This window comes from Balaenoptera physalus (assembly GCF_965194825.1).
Source record: "Balaenoptera physalus genome assembly, chromosome: 18".
Classification (NCBI taxonomy): Eukaryota; Metazoa; Chordata; class Mammalia; order Artiodactyla; family Balaenopteridae; genus Balaenoptera; species Balaenoptera physalus.
In genome coordinates, this window is record NC_138899.1 from 41,347,669 (window position 1) to 41,366,980 (window position 19,312).

Consider the following 19,312-nt stretch of genomic DNA (forward strand, 5'->3'; position numbering starts at 1 on the left):
ACAACACTAAGAGATTAGAAATCAATTACAGGGGAAAAACCATAAAAAAACAGAAGCACATGGTGGCTAAATAATACGTTACTAAATAACCAAGAGATCACTGAAGAAATCAAAGAGGAACTTAAAAAATACCTAGAGACAAGTGACAAAGAAAACATGATGATCCAAAACCTATGGGTTTAGCAAAAGCAGTTCTAAGAGACAAGTTTTTAGCATTACAATCCTACCTCAAGAAACAAGAAAAATCTCTAGCAATCTAACCTTACACCTAAAGGAATGAGAGAGAGAAGAACAAACAAAACCCAAAGTTAAGAAAAGGAAAGAAATCATAAAGATCAGATCAGAAATAAATGAAATAGAAACAATGAAAACAATAGCAAAGATCAATAAAACTAAAAGCTTGTTCTTTAAGAACATAAACTAAGTTGATAAGCCTTTAGCCAGACTCATCAAGAAAAAGGGGGAGAGGACTCAAATCAATAAAATTAGAAATGAAACAGGAGAAGTTACAACAGACACCGCAGAGATACAAAGCATCCTAAGAGACTACTGCATGCAAATCTATGCCAATAAAATGGACAACCTGGAAGAAATGGACAAATTCTTAGAAAGATATAACCTTCGAAGGCTGAACCAGGAAGAAATGGAAAATATGAACAGACCAATCACAAGTAATGAAATTGAAACTGTGATTAAAAATCTTCCAACAAACAAAGTCAAGAACCAGATAGCTTCACGGGTGAATTCTATCAAACATTTAGAGAAGAGCCAACATGTATTTTCTCAAACTCTTCCAAAAAATTGCAGAGGAAGGAACACTCCCAAATTCATTTTATGAAGCCACCATCATCCTGAAACCAAGACCAAAGATGCTACAAAAAAGAAAATTACAGACCAATATCACTGATGAATATAGATGCAAAAATCCTCAACAAAATACTAGCAAACAGAATCCAACAACACATTAAAAGGATCATACACCATGATCAAGTGGGATTTATCCCAGGGATGCAAGGATTCTTCAATATATGTAAATCAATCAATGTGATACACCATTTTAACAAACTGAAGAATAAAAACCATATGATCATCTCAATAGAGGCAGAAAAAGCTTTTGACAAGATTCAACACCCATTTATGATTAAAAACTCTCCAGAAAGTGAGCATAGAGGGAACCTACCTTAACATAATAAAGGCCATATATGAGAAACCCACAACAAGCATCATACTCAGTGGTGAAAAACTGAAAGCATTTCCTCTAAGATCAGGAACAAGACAAGGACATCCACTCTCACCACAATCAAAATAGTTTTGGGAGTCCTAGCTACAGTAATCAGAGAAGAAAAAGAAATAAAAGGAATACAAATTGGAAAAGAAGAAATAAAACTGTAACTGTTTGCAGAAGTCATGACACTATACATAGAAAACCCTAAGATGCCACCAGAAGACTACTAGAGCCAAGCAATGAATTTGGTAAAGTTGCAGGATACAAAACTAAATACAAAAATCTCTTGCATTCCTATACACTAATAATGAAAGATAAGAAAGATAAATTAAGGAAACAATCCCATTCACCATTGCATAAAGCAGAATAAAATACCAGAAATAAACTTACATAAGGAGCTAAAAACCTGTACTCATAAAGTATAAGACACTGATGAAAGAAATCAAAGATGACATAAACAGATGGAGAAATATACCATGTTCTTTGATTGGAAGAATCAATATTGTGAAAATTACTGTACTACCCAAAGCAATATGCAGACTCAATGCAATCCCTATCAAATTACCAAAGGCATTTTTCACAGAACTAGAACAAAAAACCTTAAAATTTGTATGGAGACACAAAATACCCCAAATAGCCAAAGCAATCTTGAGGGAAAAAAATGGACCTGGAGGAATCAAATGCCCTGACTTCAGACTATATTACAAAGTTACAGTAATCAATACAATATGATACTGGGAAAAACAGAAATATAGATCAATGAAACAGCATAGAAAGCCCAGAGATAAACCCACACACCTATAGTCAACTAATCTATAACAATGTAAGCAAGGATGTAATGGAGTAATGACTGCCTCTTCAATAAATGTTGCTTTGAAAACTGGGCAGCTACATTTAAAGGAATGAAGTTAGGACACTCCCTAACACCATCCACAAAAATAAACTCAAAATGGATTAAAGTCCTAAATCTAAGACTGGAAACTATAAAACTCTTAGAGGAAATCATAGGAAGAACACTCTTTGACATAAATCACAGCATGATATTTTTTGACCTACCTCCTAGAGTAATGGAAATAAAAACAAAAATAAACAAATGGGACCTAATGAAACTTAAAAGCTTTTGCACAGCAAAGGAACCATAAACAAGATGAAAAGACAACCCTCAGAATGGGAGAATATGTTTGTAATCCAATCAACGGACAAAGGATTAATCTCCAAAACATGTAAAGAGCTCATACAGCTCAATGTTAAAAAAACAAATAACCCAATCAACAATTGGGCAGAAGACCCAAATAGACATTTCTCCAAAGAAGACAAACAGATGGCCAAGGGACACATGGAAAGATGCTCAACATCACTAATTATTAGAGAAATTCAAATCAAAACTACAGTGAGGTGTCATCTCACACCAGTTAGAATGGGCATCATCAGAAAATCTACAAACAACAAATGCTGTAGAGGGTGTGGAGAAAAGGGAACCCTCTTGCACTGTTGGTAGGAATGTAAGTTGATACAGTCACTATGGAGAACAGTTTGGAAGTTCTTTAAAAAACTAAAAATAGAATTAGTATATGACCCAGCAATCCCACTACTGGGCATATACCCAGAGAAAACCATAATTCAAAGAGACAGATGCAGCTCAGTGTTCATTGCAGCACTGTTTATAATATAGTCAGGTCATGGAAGTAACCTAAAGGCCCATCAACCGACGAATGGATAAAGAAGTTGTGATGTATATATACAATGGACTATTACTCAGCCACAAAAAGGAACGAAATTGGGTCATTTGTAGAGATGTGATGGACCTAGAGACTGTCATACAGAGTGAAGTAAGTCAGAAAGAGAAAAGCAAATATCGTCTATTAACGCTTATATGTGGAATCTAGAAAAATGGTACAGATGAACCGGTTTGCAATGCAGAAATAGACACAGATGTAGAGAACAAACTAATGGACACCAAGGCGGGAAAGCAGGGTGGGTGGGTGGGGGGGGGTGGTTGTAGGATGAATTGGGAGATTGTGATTGACATATATACACCAATGTGTATAAAACTGATAATTAATAAGAACTAAAAGAAAAGTGAGACAATAAATTTTGTTGTTTAAGCCACCCAGTTTGTGATACTTTGTTATCGTAGTGCTAGGAAAATAATGCACCTTGATGCACATCCCATTTTTTCACTTCATGCCTATAAACAGATTTTCCTCACGAAAAAAGTGTAATATTTTAAATAGATAGCACTAATTGCTGTGATCGTCAAAGTTTATTAAATGAGAATGCCATTGTTTCAAGAGTATCCGAAAACTTTATGTTACATGAGAATTTGTAGAGTCAGTAAAGTTGTAAGCAGAAGGAGAAGTTTAGGATGGAGTGGGACTTACAATAACATAGAATAAAGAAAATGACAGAAACTTGAGAGCAAGCCATTTTATAGATGACATTTAGATCAGGAGTTAGGAAAGTTGGCCAAAAGCCAGATACCTCTTTTTTTCAGTATCATAGCGTCAAGTCAACATCCTCAAATTTAGACCACCTATGGACATAAGCAAAAGTATAGGAGAGGAAGGAGAGAGAACATTTCAAATAGGAAGTGTAATGTTAGAGCAACTGAATTTGAATATAGATTTGACTAATCACCTATTCAAAAACAGATAATATTCTAAACCAGAAGTAACTCATTTTGAAACAGCATTTCCAACTCTTGAATAGATGGTATGAGGGCAAGTAAACTTGCTAACAATAGTTAGAGAAAATTAATCAGTGTAACAGTGTGCAAATTTACACCATTAACTACTGCCAGTGACAAATGAATATTGCATCTGTAAAGTTGTCAGCAAAATATGAATTTTGTCCAATAATTTAGTCTGTGTTAACACTATCAGACATCCAAATATATTAAGTAAATATGCAAATATAAGATGGATAAGTTGAAATTGGAACTATTTTCTGAATTATGAAATATTTATGGTTTTAGCAAATATTTGACTATTCAGACTTAGGTATTGTAAGAACTGGTCAAATGACTTTTTTATCAAAATAAATTAAAGAGTGTAGTTAATGGAATCAAAGGACACCATCAACCAGTCACAATATAAATAAGGCTTTACAATTAAAATCCTTGATGAGATAAACTGAGATTATTTGAAAATATCTTACATAAAAATTATTTTAATACATTGCACCTTAAAAATAGTCAAAAAAGTATTGTCTCCAAAATTCTCTTGAGTAAATTGTCCTCATTAACTAAGTAAAAAACATGGACTAAAAGTCTAATATGTGTTATTACTCTTTCTTATCTAAAAATATTTACATTTATTTCTGATTCTATTTTCATTGGTCTATCTTCTCTTACTATTCCCCAAATCCATCTCCTTTTCGTTTTCTTTTTGGAAGAAGAGATGATACAATATAATAATGGTCAGTCTGAAATGATTGTATTTCTGTAACAGAATTTTTTGTCTATAACATAACATAAATTTCTAACATATATATATTTATTTGTAACATAAATTATATTCATTTCACCTTAATGGCAAAACCAGATTTAATCTATTCCTAAATCATTAACTGTTTATAAATATAATGCTTTTGCCTTATATTATAAACAAAAAACAATAGCAATTCTATTGCTTTGACATTCTGTCACCTATGCACACTCTCACACACATGCACATCAATACTTTTTTTTAACTTTGGAAGTGATTAAACTCCTTAAAATCTTAATAGGAGATACACCTGTCCTCAATTCTAGTTTTCAGAATATGCAGAATGAAAGAATTAGGATATGAATCTAATATTAATAGTATGATAAAATCAAACCAGGAAAGAGTTTGCTTAATAAAATATGAAAAACAGATTGTATTATTGTTTTCTGTTGACTGAAGAGACCACTTGAATTTTTAGAATAGAATTTTGCTGATGAAAAACATTACAAGTAAGTGAAACGTAATGTATTTGTAAATATATTTTATAACTATATATTAAAAGATATTATAAGGTAATGATAAACAGATATATACTTTTAGTAAAAATAATAGCATTAAGGAAAATAGCATGGAAATATTAATAAATAAAACTTGCAGAAATTAGAAAATGTTCTTTTATAAATCTCTTGATAACATTTTTCATTTCGTTTTAATGAGAACATAATAATTTAATTTATTTTAATGAAATGTTACAGAATAAAATAAGAAAAATCAGACTCATAATGAGTGAATTTAGGAGGGAACACATCGTGATGAACTGCTCAATGCTTAGAAAGTAATTATTGAAATTACTGGATAACAGATCTAAATTTCAGTACAAAACTAGAGATATTGCAAGGAACAAAATCAGTTTCTGAAAGGTTTCTCATTAATCAAGAATAGCATACAAAATTTGTCATTCAGCATCAGTAGAATGTTGTTGCTTTCACATTGTGTGTGTCCTGCTTTCTTCCCCAGTCTGAGCTCAACCTCAGATCCATCTACTGTATCTCATCAACACTTCTCCTGGGTGTGCATATGTGTCAAGGTTTGAAAGGTTGGATTGATTTCAGATTATTTGATACAATAGAAAATGAACAAACAAAATCATGATAACAACAAAACATAAGAGGCATTTGTCCTGCTCAAGAATGTTCTACTTGTGGTATTGATGCATGCTGCATCTTTTACCAAACAATGCAAAGCATTTTGATTATCCTGTTGAATAGGATAACAAAATATCCTAAACTAAAGATGACTGTGAATGTTGAGGAAGAACAAAAATCACGTTTTTTTCCAGAATTTTAAATACTGCCACAAAGATGTTTTGAACTGAATTTTAGAAAGCCAGGAGATTAGTTTGGCTTTCAAACACTTCATATAATGTGTTGACCACATGGATTTAAACAAAAAACATTAGTAGCAATATATTATGAAAAAAAAGCTGAATAACAAATTATTTCTGATATTATTACTGAGGTGTTGTTTTAGAAGCATACAGACGTGTCCAGAATCATTAGAAGCATACAGATGTGTCCAGCATCATCATTCTCCATTTTTCAGGCACAAATAACTAACGATGCAGCAAATATTTTGAGTGATTCGGATGATTCACAAAGGTAGAGACCACAAATCTTCTCTTCAACTGTGCTTCCTTAGCTCTGACCCTTGTGTTCACTATAGATTGAATACACAATGACAACTCTACAAATACATTAACGAGTAAATTTTTCTAACCCACTGTATTGGGACACGATATGAGGAAATGAGGCATTCAAGTGAGATGATTTAGTAGTGTAGCCCATAGGCAAATGCAAGATTCTTTACTTCTTCACAAAATGTTAAAACCTTTCTTACCAGGTTATTATTCACCCATTATCTTATCTCTTATTTCCCTTTCACAAATATGTCTTATTTTCTCACCATTCACTTACTTCTGACTATATTAAAGTTTATTTTATTTACAAATTTCTCAAATAAAAAAACTCCAAAGTCAGCAATAAATATGTATTAATTCAAGTAAATTCTTTAGAAATTTATCACTTATTACCCCATCTCAAATCTTTCCTTCCCTATACTCTAATCATTCTTCTGTTCCTTTTGTAGAAAATATATTCTGGCTGGGATACAATTATTATAAGACAAATTATCATAGCAATATCTAATGAACTAGAAAATGTGAATAAAAAATGAAGCTGGTAATCTTAATATCTGTATATGTTTTATTTATATATACCATTTATTATTTTATTTATAGATACCATATTTATATGTACCATCTTTTATTTATTTATATATAGATATATATGCTGCAGAATTTTATAGGCTCTACCTTTATTTATTTATTTTTTAACATCTTTATTGGAATATAATTGCTTTACAGTGTTGGGTTAGTTTCTGCTGTATAATAAAGTGAATCAGCTATATGCATACTTATATCTCCATATCCCCTTTCTCTTACATCTCCATCCCACACTCCTTATCCTACCCCTCTAGGTGGCTGCAAAGCACTGAGCTGATCTCCCTGTGCCATGCAACTTCTTCCCACTAGCTATCTATTTTACATTTGGTAGTGTATATATGTCAATGCTACTCTCTCACTTCTTCCCAGCATACCCTTTCCCCTCCCCATGTCCTCAAGTCCATTCTCTATGTCTGTGTCTTTATTCCTGTCCTTCCCCTAGGTTCATCAGAACCTTTTTTTTTTTCTTTTTTAGATTCCATATATATATGTGTTAGCATACAGTATTTGTTTTTTTCTTTCTGACTTACTTCACTCTGTATGACAGACTCTAGGTCCACCCACCTCACTGCAAATAACTCAATTTTGTTTCCTTTTATGGTTGAGTAATATTCCATTGTATATACGTGTATAGGTTCTACCTTTAAATATATAATGTGTATAAAAATTTCTCAAAATCTCCACATCTACCACTCTAGCTTAAGCCAGCATCCTCTTTTTTTTTTTTTTTTTTTTAACTGTTGTACTATATAACCTGGGCCAGGGGTTGACAAACTTATTTGTGAAGGGGCAAGAGGTAAGTATTTTAGGCTTTGCTGGTCAGGAAGAACAATTGAGAGTATTATGTAAGTACAGAAAATTCTTGTGATCTGCAGTAGTTATGTTCTATACAGTTTCAACAAATGCTGAATTAACAAATACTGAACCATTGCTCCTACTGGAAATAAGAGTTTAGGTGCATGTGAGCCTCTGATCATAACATTTCTACCAATCATTCAAGACTTAAACTTGTTTTATGTTTTTTTTTTTTAAAGATACCTTATTTGTTGTATATTGGTGATTTATTAACATTGAACGCAGGGCAAACAGCACTATAATTAATGCCTGAACAGGCCCTATCTGAAACACGTGTTTTCTCCATTATGCACATCACAGCCTTCTTGCACTTTAGAACACTAAACAGTGCATTAGCACTACTTCTGGGACCATTTTACATAGTGAAGTCACCAACAAAATGCACAAAAATGTAGCACTAAATAGACCCAGAAAAAGATAGTTTTTTAAAATATGAGAGATGAAACAAGAAGGCAGTGTGCGGCCTCATCTGACCTCAGCTAGTAACATGCTAATCTTCTACTCAATCTTCTGTTGCTCTGTACATGTGCACATCTGCTCATGATTGTTAAAATGCCTCCAATATTGATTTTAGGGTTACAAACACATTTTAGTAAGTAGGCAAATTTGCAAATACAGAATCCATGAAAAATGAGGATTAACTATACTTATGTGACAGTCATTTAAAAGTATAAAAACAATTCTTAGTTCATGGCTTTGTAAAAACAGGGCTGGATTTAGTTAGGTGTCTGTATTTTGCTGACATTTAATTTAGACTACTGATGGATCTCCCTCTGTTCTTCCCAGATTCTATAGTCAGATAAGTAAACACCTTTCTCTAACACAAAGCAATTAATGCCATTTTTTGTTCAAATTTATCCAAAGGATTCCCATTATTTCTATAGTAATGTTCGAACTCCTTTCTGTGTTCTACAAATCCCCTACAAATTCTCAGGCTTGGCCCTGACCCTTGCTCATACTATCCAGTCAAACTGACTTTCTTGATGATGTTAAAATACATCAAACTAGCACGTAGTCCAAGGTCTTTGTGCACACACTTTCTCCAGCATGGAACACTTGTACTTCAGATCTTTGCAAAAAAGTTCTTTATATCATGCTGTTGTCTGCTTACTGTTCCCTGTAAAGAAAACTCTGCCTTCTAAAATGGCTACTGAGCTTCTTTTGTTTTTATGCTAAATTATTTTCTCTAGTATTTTTATTATTACCTGATATTACATTACATATTTGATTATTTATTTACTTGTTCTCATTTATCTTTTCCCCGAGAGGTCAGAGATCTCTTGGTGTTCGACACATGTATAGACAACATCTTGGCACTTAGTAGACCCTTAATAAATATTTACTCAGTGAATGTATTAATATGTTGAAAAATTACACTTATTCTAGTATTCTCTCCATTGCAGTGTGAGAACATTTACACAAAGTATAAGAAATAGAAAGAGCTGTATTTTTATTGAACCTCATCCAGATCTTACCTTTGCTTCTTTAAATACTTCTTAGAAATACACAGTAATTGTTCAGATCCTATAGACATTCCAAAAGTTTCCTCTAGTACTCATCTTCTATTGCTGTATTGACCTAAATAAATTTTATTTTGTCTGACCATTTGCTAGCTCATGGTGGCCACTTTCTATTGGTCCTTGGCTAGTATTTTTTAAATCATTTCTCATTTACATATATATTCAATAGCATCTTTTAAGTCATTTCCCACTAAATATTAATATTCTTTATCTCTCATCTTTGTAAATCATTAAATGACTGGTAATTTAATAACATCTACTACCTTGCTATTAAAATTGTGGTCCACAGATCAGCAGCATTAACATCATAATAGAAATGGGGAATTGCAGTTCTTATGCCAGAAATACTGAATCAGAATCTGCATTTTTTTCTTTATTTTTTTGCTATGCTGCTTGGCTTACGGGATCTTAGTTCCCCAACCCGGGTCCCTGGCAGTGAAAGAGCAAACTCCTAACCATTGGACTGCCAGGGAATTCCCCAGAATCTTCATTTTTATATGATCCCTGGATGATTTATATGTGATTATTAATATATATATCCCAGGGAAGTCAGAGAAGGTGTTCCAAAAGAGGTGACTCCTGCAACTGAGTTAAGACTTGACTGAAGAGGAATATGCAATTAATCAGTATTAGGTCATTGTTTGATACATGAAAAATGTGATATTCTTCTTAAGGACAGATATCAGATCATCTTTTACTCCCAATAGTTCCTGGCTCTTAGTAAATATTTATTGAATGAATAAATAAATGGATGAATGAATTTCCTTCATACTCAATGCTTCTCTCTACCATTAAATCTTTGCTAAGCTAATTGCCATAAACATCGAAAAATCCCTTCATTACCAGTATATATTATCTATCTTACATGTGAAACAAGCATAATGTCCTTTTTACCCACAAATATTTTTGGATATTCAGGAAAATTAATTTCACATTTGAACTGTTATTTCTCCAAAGTTAGTATGATATAATAGAATATTAGAATGTTTTCTAACTATTATATAAATGTTAGTCTGTTCTCCTTTTAGGGCTAACCTATTCCATGTTGTTGTATTTGTGCCTCTGAAGCAGCAATGCTGGAAAACATACATAATTTGATATTTTGATTTAGTATTTGGTCAACTTAAGCATTGATAAAACAGGCTGCACAATTATAGCAAAGTGTCCAAATCTTTACTGTCTACCCTGATGTCTTTAACTCTTTAAACTATAAGAATTTTTTTTTTTAATTCTCAACTACAAATTAATGCTTATCTCAGTAATTTTATTTGCTGTTTCTGAGATACATATGCATAAAAATTGTTTTATTACTTTTTCACATTTAAACAAATATCTCCCTTTTTATTTTTTCTTGGAAAAATTATTAGCAATATAAAAATATATTTTCAAATCATACTTGTCAACTACATATAGTAATTCACTAGAGAACCCTTAAGATTATAAAAAGAATAGTTGCATTCCTTACTAAAACATTTCTCTTTTAAAACGTATGGTACAGAAATCATTTCACTCTAACACTGACTTGAAGTTTCTTTTGGAATTAATGCCCACTTTCACCTTTTCTTTTGAGTATATTCTGTGCCAAAAGCAGGTATAATTAGGAAAAATTGCCTTTATGAATTACAGTAATACACTGACTAGCAGAGATTTGGTGTTTTTGAATTGACCTAAGCATGTACAATGCTCTGTGGTATAAACTGCTTTGATTTAATAAACTTCATGTGCAAAAATGCCAAAGTTCATTCTCCTTTAGTTCACATAAAGATATTTCCCACCATGTTTTAAACTGTCTTAGTATGTCAAATATAAAAATACCAGGAATCAATGCTATTTCTAATTTCATTAATCATATTAAATCACTTTAACATATTAAATTTAACACACTCACTAAGAAAACACATTCTTGTACTATATTAGTTTATAGATTGCAAATTCTGTATTTGCAAATTTGTACTATATTAGGCAATAGTTTCTTACCTATAAACTGTAATCTTTACCAATATTTCAAAATCCATGCTTATTAGAGAAAAGGACCTACAACAAGTACAGTGCTATGATTTTTATTGGATTTCCTTTACACTATAATCCGGTCTGCAAGTAACAAGTCAAGCTTCAGTCCACATTTGAGGAAAGATTTTGATATATACTCATGTCAAATATAGGGTTGCAGTTTATATCTTTCATCTAGAAAATAAATTACTATTTCAAAAATTATTTTCTTTCCCCTAATACTTCTATTGTTTCTCTTCTACTTTAAGTTAGCATTACCTAGATATATGAATGCCATCATAAGTGCTTTACCTGCAATAATTTATAACATACAAATTTTTTTTCCATCTTTATTTTACTTTTTTAAACATCTTTGTTAGAGTATAATTGCTTTACAATGATGTGTTAGTTTCTGCTTCATAACAAAGTGAATCAGTTATACATATACATATGTCCCCATATGTCTTCCCTCTTGCATCTCCCTCCCTCCCACCCTCCCTATCCCACCCCTCTGGGTGGTCACAAATCACTGAGCTGATCTCCCTCTGCTATGCGGCTGCTTCCCACTAGCTATCTATTTTATGTTTGGTAGTGTATACATGTCCATGCCACTCTCACTTTGTCCCAGCTTACCCTTCCCCCTCCCTGTATCCTCAAGTCAATTCTCTAGTAAGTCTGCATCTTTATTCCTGTCTTGCCCCTAGGTTCTTCTGACCATTTTTTTTTTTTTTTTAGATTCCATATATATGTGTTATCATACGGTATTTGTTTTTCTCTTTCTGACTTACTTCACTCTGTATGACAGTCTCTAGGTCTATCCACCTCACTATAAATAACTCAGTTTCTTTCCTTTTTAAGGCTGAGTAATATTCCATTGTATATATGTGCCACATCTTCTTTATCCATTCATCTGTTGATGGACACTTAGGTTGCTTCCATATCCTGGCTATTGTAAATAGAGCTGCAATGAACATTTTGGTACATGACTCTTTTGGAATTATGGTTTTCTCAGGGTATATGGCCAGTAGTGGGATTGCTGGGTCGTATGGTCGTTCTATTTTTAGTTTTTTAAGGAACCTCCTTACTTTTCTCCATAGTGGCTGTATCAAATTACATTCCAAACAACTGTGCAAGAGTGTTCCCTTTTCTCCACACCCTCTCCAGCATTTACTGTTTGTGGATTTTTTGATGATGGCCATTCTGACTGGTGTGAGATGATATCTCACTGTAGCTTTCATTTGCATTTCTCTAATGATTAATAATGTTGAGCATTCTTTCATGTGTTTGTTGGCAATCTGTATATCTTCTTTGGAGAAATGTCTATTTATGTCTTCTGCCCATTTTTGGATTGGGTTATAACATACAAAATTAATAATATAATCAGATTTACAAAATCTTACAAAACACATAGGTGGTTTTGTAACATGTTAAATGTTATAACTAATTGATTAATGTATTTCCTGTTTATCAGTGATTTTATTTTTGAATTATTATGGGCTGTTTTCTTTGTTTCTTGAGTCTTATATATGCATTACAATCCTGTTTTATTACCAGTTGACATTTAAAGCACAATTCTGTCTCTTTTTTTCTGCTTGGAAAAATTGTTAGCTAATATGATAAAAGATTTTTTTCAGTCTCATGCTTGTTGAGTTTCATTGGGTATATACAGAAACTGTCAAAATATGAGAGAAAGAAAAATAGCACTCAGCAGATTGTGGGATAAGTGGTGAGAAATATGTTCATGGATGAGATAAAATATTTTAAAATACGTTTGGTTTAAAACTGTCAGTCTTTGGCTTTTTACTGAATTCTCTGAGTCTCTAAATAGTTTACAGTTATAATTAGAAATAAATTATATCAACCCTGAAAAAATTATTCTATATTTCAACCATGATTTTCAAGTAAAGTTGAATAAATATACTAAAAAGAAAGAAAAGAAAGAACATATATATGTAGATATTACTTGTATCTAAAAGGATAAGATATAAGATACTGGAAATGCAAACTTTTACTTGTGTTCACTGATTACAAGTGAGAAAACAGGAATATGAAGAACCTGCGGTGTTAATAATAAGATCTACAGTAACACTTCCTAATAATTAATTAAGGTGCTTGACAAATGGAGTTAATAATAGGTTTATACACAAGGCTATTCAAATTCTTTTTTATTTTTATATAGAAAATAGATTGTGTTTGCTATCTGCATATTGATTACAAAGTAAGGGGAGGAAATCTGAAATGTTAGCCAGAATTAAGAAAAACAGAAGCTAGATTTTACTGGTAACATAAGACAAGCGATCAGATAGATGATGATGAAAAGCCAGTATTCTTATTATCCTAGAGATCTATACCAAGTTTTTCATACTTTCAGGTTTGTTCTCCAAAAGATAGCTTATTTCAGAAGAGCTGCAGAGCTTACTCTTTGGTAATCCGTACATATAGACTACTTTTTTTTTTTTTTTTTTTTTTTTTTGCTTTTAGTGCCCTAAAAGAAAAATACAGTGTCAAGTAGTCGTTGTTGTTGTTGATACCTTGTTTTTTCTACATGACAGTTGTAAGATTTTCTCCTAATTAATGTTACCAAGACACTTATGGGTCATTTTTTTTTCTTGTTATTCTGACCCAGAATTCTGTGAATTCCTAGTCTGACAACTGAGGTCATGAGCTCAGGGAAATTGTCTTCTATCGATTTAATTACCACCTTTCCTCCAAGAGTTTGAATGATAATTTATATGGATCACTCAATTTACTTTTTTTATATTAGAAATTTAAAACTTTATTAAGAGCTCAAGAGAGAAAGGGAGAGGCTGATGAATCAGCAGTGAACTTCAGAAGGAAACAAAGATTTGGATTTAGGTCTTCTTTTTTCTGCTTTTACATTATATTCAATGATACTGGTGCCTACTCTGTCAAATCAAAAAAAAATTTTTTTCTTTTTAAAAGTAATTTGTGAATTACTCTACTTATAAAGTCCACAGATCTCTGAGCCTACAGGTTATCTAGAATCAGTTCTTGGTCTTCACTGGAGTGTTCCAAACTGCCTTCCAGGTTCTTGCCTCTAACATAGAGGAGAAAAATCTTACACTGGTTTTCTCTGCCAGGGCAGGAACAAAGTACTAGACTGCACTTAATCCAGCTGACCAAAGGTGTATGGATTTATTGAAAACTGAGAGAATAAAGAAGTCTTGTTGTTGCTTGGGGGGTGGAGTAGCAAGAAAATGGTATTAGACCCCAGTTCCTGTCTATTCCAATCTTTTTCTTCCTGAAGTCTTGCTTGCTATTTCAAAGACACAGCTGAAACAGTCAAGGCAGAACTACTGGCTCAAAATGGCTAAATGTCTTACCTAAAACAATGTATTCAGATTATTCTAATTTCTAGTAACAAGAGAATGGAACAAATTACAAATGATGTTATATTTCCAACTTTCCTATATCCAAAGCGAGTTTTAATTCTCTTATTCCTCTACGTCTTTCCATCTCTCCTTCCCTCTTTCCTTATTTCCCCCCTTTTATCCTTATTTCTTTATAAAGTGTATATAAGGAATCAGAATCTGCTAGGCAAAAGTTTATATGATTATTTATAATTATAAATTTAAATACTATTAATTCAATGTCTTCTTTAATTTGTAACATTATTTGCTTCATGTTTGTCTTCTCCTTGACTAGCTTAACTGTGTAATTAATTGTTACATATCTGACAGAGGTTTGGAAAACGTAGATACTTACTGCACAGCCACTTTCCAGAAACAACTTTACTTTAGGAAGAATGACCCAAATCTTTGGTGGTCAGATTTATTTCCACATCAAGAAAGTACCATGGCACAATTAATATATTAAGGTTCAACTGAATTACAGTGCAAATAAACTATTTAATCTATGTATCTCATTACTCTTCAACTAAATTGATCTTCTTTGCATTAAGTACATCTTTGTCAGGGTTTTATACATCATTGGTCTCTTACTAATTTAATAATATGTCTTGGATATAAAGTTGAAAATTGTGACCTTGATTAAACTTTTTAAATACATGAGATGGAAGGTTTATTGATTGCTATTTATTTTTGTGAAACAAGAGGGAGAATATATTGCATCTGCTTCATTCATTTTCTTTGAAAAGATATAGTCTGAATACATTTTTAAATTTTCTTATTCAAACACACTTCCCATTTGGCTGCTGTGCAAATTTTCAGAATTATATATAGGATTAAAAAACATGCAGGATATCCAACTTGCAGGGTGAAGTATTCCAGACTTTTCTGTATTTACTAATGCCACAAAAAAACATAATACATCTTAAGTATTGTGCGACAGAATCCTGACAAAACGTATGTGAGTTCTATGGCTTGAGGAAAAATGCCAACACTTAATATAGATTTTTTTCCACGTTCTCATTTATCTCCTGATGGATTTACTATGACATTTACTTCTAACTCTAGATTAACATTTGAAAATACATTGCGTACATAGTACCACTCTCCCATTCCAGTTCTGTTGTAAATAGCATTTGGTATAGCAATGATTTTTATGGACTATGAACATTATTTCGCATTCCTTCCAACTCAGTAATATAGACAAACAGTGTCAATTTTTCTCATTTGGAAAGGTTAATACAATTATTTTTCCACTCCATTCTTCAGTTGGTTGGCCCTTATTATTTCAACACACACACACACACACACACACTTCCTCTCTAATGGTCCATCTTCCCATGCTTGTTAATAATTTCACAAATGTTATTAGTAAGCACAATTTTCCAAGAAATATGTATCTATTAATAAGAGTAAAAGCTAGACTAACATATTTTCAAAAATGCTAAGGTTTAAATACAGAGAACTTTACTTTTTATCTCCTAGATGAGAGGGGTTCTAGACTTTAGTGAAGTTCAGTTCTAAGAGTTTATCAAGTGAACAGAGCTAGCAAGTTGGCTCTAATTTCCTCAACATTTTGTTTCCCACTTTGAGCTCAAGGCAGCAGTCTTTCCACCTCTTAAGGAGCAGGAATGGGGGAAAACCCGGTCCATATTATATGACTTTATTTCTAAGGAGATGACAACTGTTTTACATGCTGCTGTAAGGGAGGATGATAAGCTCTTCTTTAGGTAGGGAACAGTGTGTTCAGATAAACTAGGTAATTCTGTTACTAAGAATAAGGAGGAATGGATGGATGCTAGGGATAATTAAAATTATTTTTCCCATTTTGGGAATTGTGGGTTGATAATAATTACCATGTGATGAAAGTTTTTTTTTTTTAATCTGCAATCTTCATCGTAGACTTTTCTGGAAGAAAGAATGATATATCTATACTATGTATGTAAAAATGGGTACACTTAGAATGGAGAATAGTGAAGATTTACCTAGTACCCCAGGTTTTTTCTCCCTATTTTAGTAAATGGCAATTGTATACATCCAGTTGCTCAGGAAAAATATCTAGAAGCCATTCTTGTTTCTTCCCTTTTCCTCTTCCTCCAAATTCAGCTCCTTGAAAATTCCTTTGATATCCATTTCCAAAAGACATTCTGAATTTATTCACTTTCTATACCAAGTTATTTTAGCACTTGTTTAGCAATAATCTTTTAACTGGTTACTTTAGTTCTGCTATTACCTCTTTCTAATGATTCCCAGTTAAGCAACAACTGTGATCTTTTAAAAATATGTCACTCTACTTTAAGTAAGTCTCCAATAGCTTTCGTTTTGTGGTTAATACTACCTGAACTCCTTATCAAAAAGGTCTTCTCAATCAGACACCTAAATTTATCTCCAATCCCATATTGACCCCCAATCTTACTTGCTTAAGATATCCTAGGCATGCTGGCCTTCTTTGCTATGGCTGCCATGGCAAACTCATTCTAGACTCAGGGTCTTTGTAATTGTGATTTCTTATGCCTGCATCATGCTCCTCCAAGAAATTTTCATGGCTGGGCTACAATTGTTTTTCAGAATCCAACAAAACTGTTATCTTTTAGAGAATATTTTCTTCCTAAGCATTCTATCTACTCTAGTCCCTATTCCATCATTACTCTTTTATGTGCATATAAAACTAAATGCTGTGTAAAACATGTGTCATTTATTGCTTTTTACCCTTACAGAATGTAAATTCAAAGAGAATAAGTAATATCTAACTCTTTTTTTGAAAATCATTATATCCACAGGATACATAGCAGTGCCTGGAACATGTTAGGTGTTCAGGACATTTTCTTGTTTAAATAACTTGATGTGTCTGTCCCTTTCAGTATATTCTATTTCATGTAAGTAATCCTCTAATACTTATCAGCTTTTTCAGGACTCAGGTTTTATTTCCCATCTGGAAGTTTAATAAGGTAGGAGTTTGTGTCAGCCAGCCAGTGACTTCAGCTCCTGGTATTGCCTAACTTGTTTCCCTCCTCCCTTTCATCAAACGTAGCATGCCATTTGTTCTATTGTCTTAGTATTTCTGCATGCAGAAGTTTATTTGGAAAAAAAAAATTAATAAAAAGTCATTATTCATTTTTTTCACATGGACATGCAATATAAGAGCATATTTAGGTATAACACAAAGGAGTGACTAATGTTTATATTTTAAAATGTTCATGTTCATTAAATGTACACACAGTGTTGACTCACTAATCTGGCTACAAAAGTATCTTCTGGTCAACTGTTATCAGTAAGTAGACATGTCTTTAATTTCCTCATTAGGGATATTTTTCTGTCAATATTTTCTATAGTTTTAAAATTACAAATCTATATTATTATTCTTAAGAGATATTTAATTTTTAACTTGGAAAAGGGTTTATAACATATGTCCATGAGATTTTAAAAAGAGTAGAAAGATAATTTCTTTGGAATTTATTTGGATTTCAATAGGATTATAGTATACCATGTAAGATACTTTTGGTTACTAGTAAAAAAATTCCCAACTCAGACTTGCTTAAATAGTAAAGAAATGTGTTTGCTTGCATGAAAAGGGGTTCAGAAGGAAGGCTAACTTCTTTCTTTCCTAATGATATATCAGAGTTTTTACACTCTTCTCTATAATTCCTTAGAATTATGGAGTATGACTTCTCCATGAACTAGTTTGGTCACACATTATATTTGCTTTTGAAAATGTCCAGATAAAGCAATGTTATCACATATTTATTTGTCTTTTATTGATGAGCAATAAATCCATTTTTAAAAACTTCACAGATGACTTCCTTGTGGTCTCATTTTCCAAAAGGACTTCTGCTCCATGATTGGCTTAGATGAATTGCTTATGTTGGAATGGATCATATAGAATAAAACAAGTATTTTCTGGTATTTACATACTCAACAAATGTAGTTTAACAACACATATGGATTGTGATAATGAATACAGAATATTATTGAAATGTAGCATTAGGATTTGGGAACTATAACACAGTCATGACATCTGAATCCCAGTGATTCTCACCTAGAATCAGAACTGCTCTGATAAGGGGCATTTGGAAGTATGGGGTGGAGGGTATTTTTCCACTGCCATAAAACATTAAGGGTGACACTGGTATTTAGTGGTCACAGTCAAGAATGATAAACACTCTATAATACATAGGTTAGTCTTACACAATTAAACATGTTAAGAAACACTGATAAGCTCATATTTATGTAGAAAGATACATATGAACGTCAGTATCAAAATTAATGTATAAAAATATAGGTACATATGTAGATTTATATATAGCCATATAGATCATATTAAATATACTATAACAAACATGCATTCAATTACTACTTTTGGCAATGTTAAACTTCACATGAGCCCTGTGTTTCTGGAAAGCAGCAATGGTTAAGAAATACCCCCACACTTTTGTGTTCCAGGAAATGGCTCACTGTGAAGCATCATCTTTCCCCATATGGCTTAGATAAGACTCGCAAATGCCTCCCTCATTTACCTATGGTAAAGTCAGATATAGACTTTCTGAATTCCCATCCTTTGTCTCATAAATGATTAGCTATTTGTATCAACTGACCTACCTGGTCAAAATACCTGCTAATTTGACTGGGCCAAAACTCAGTTAATTTTCTCT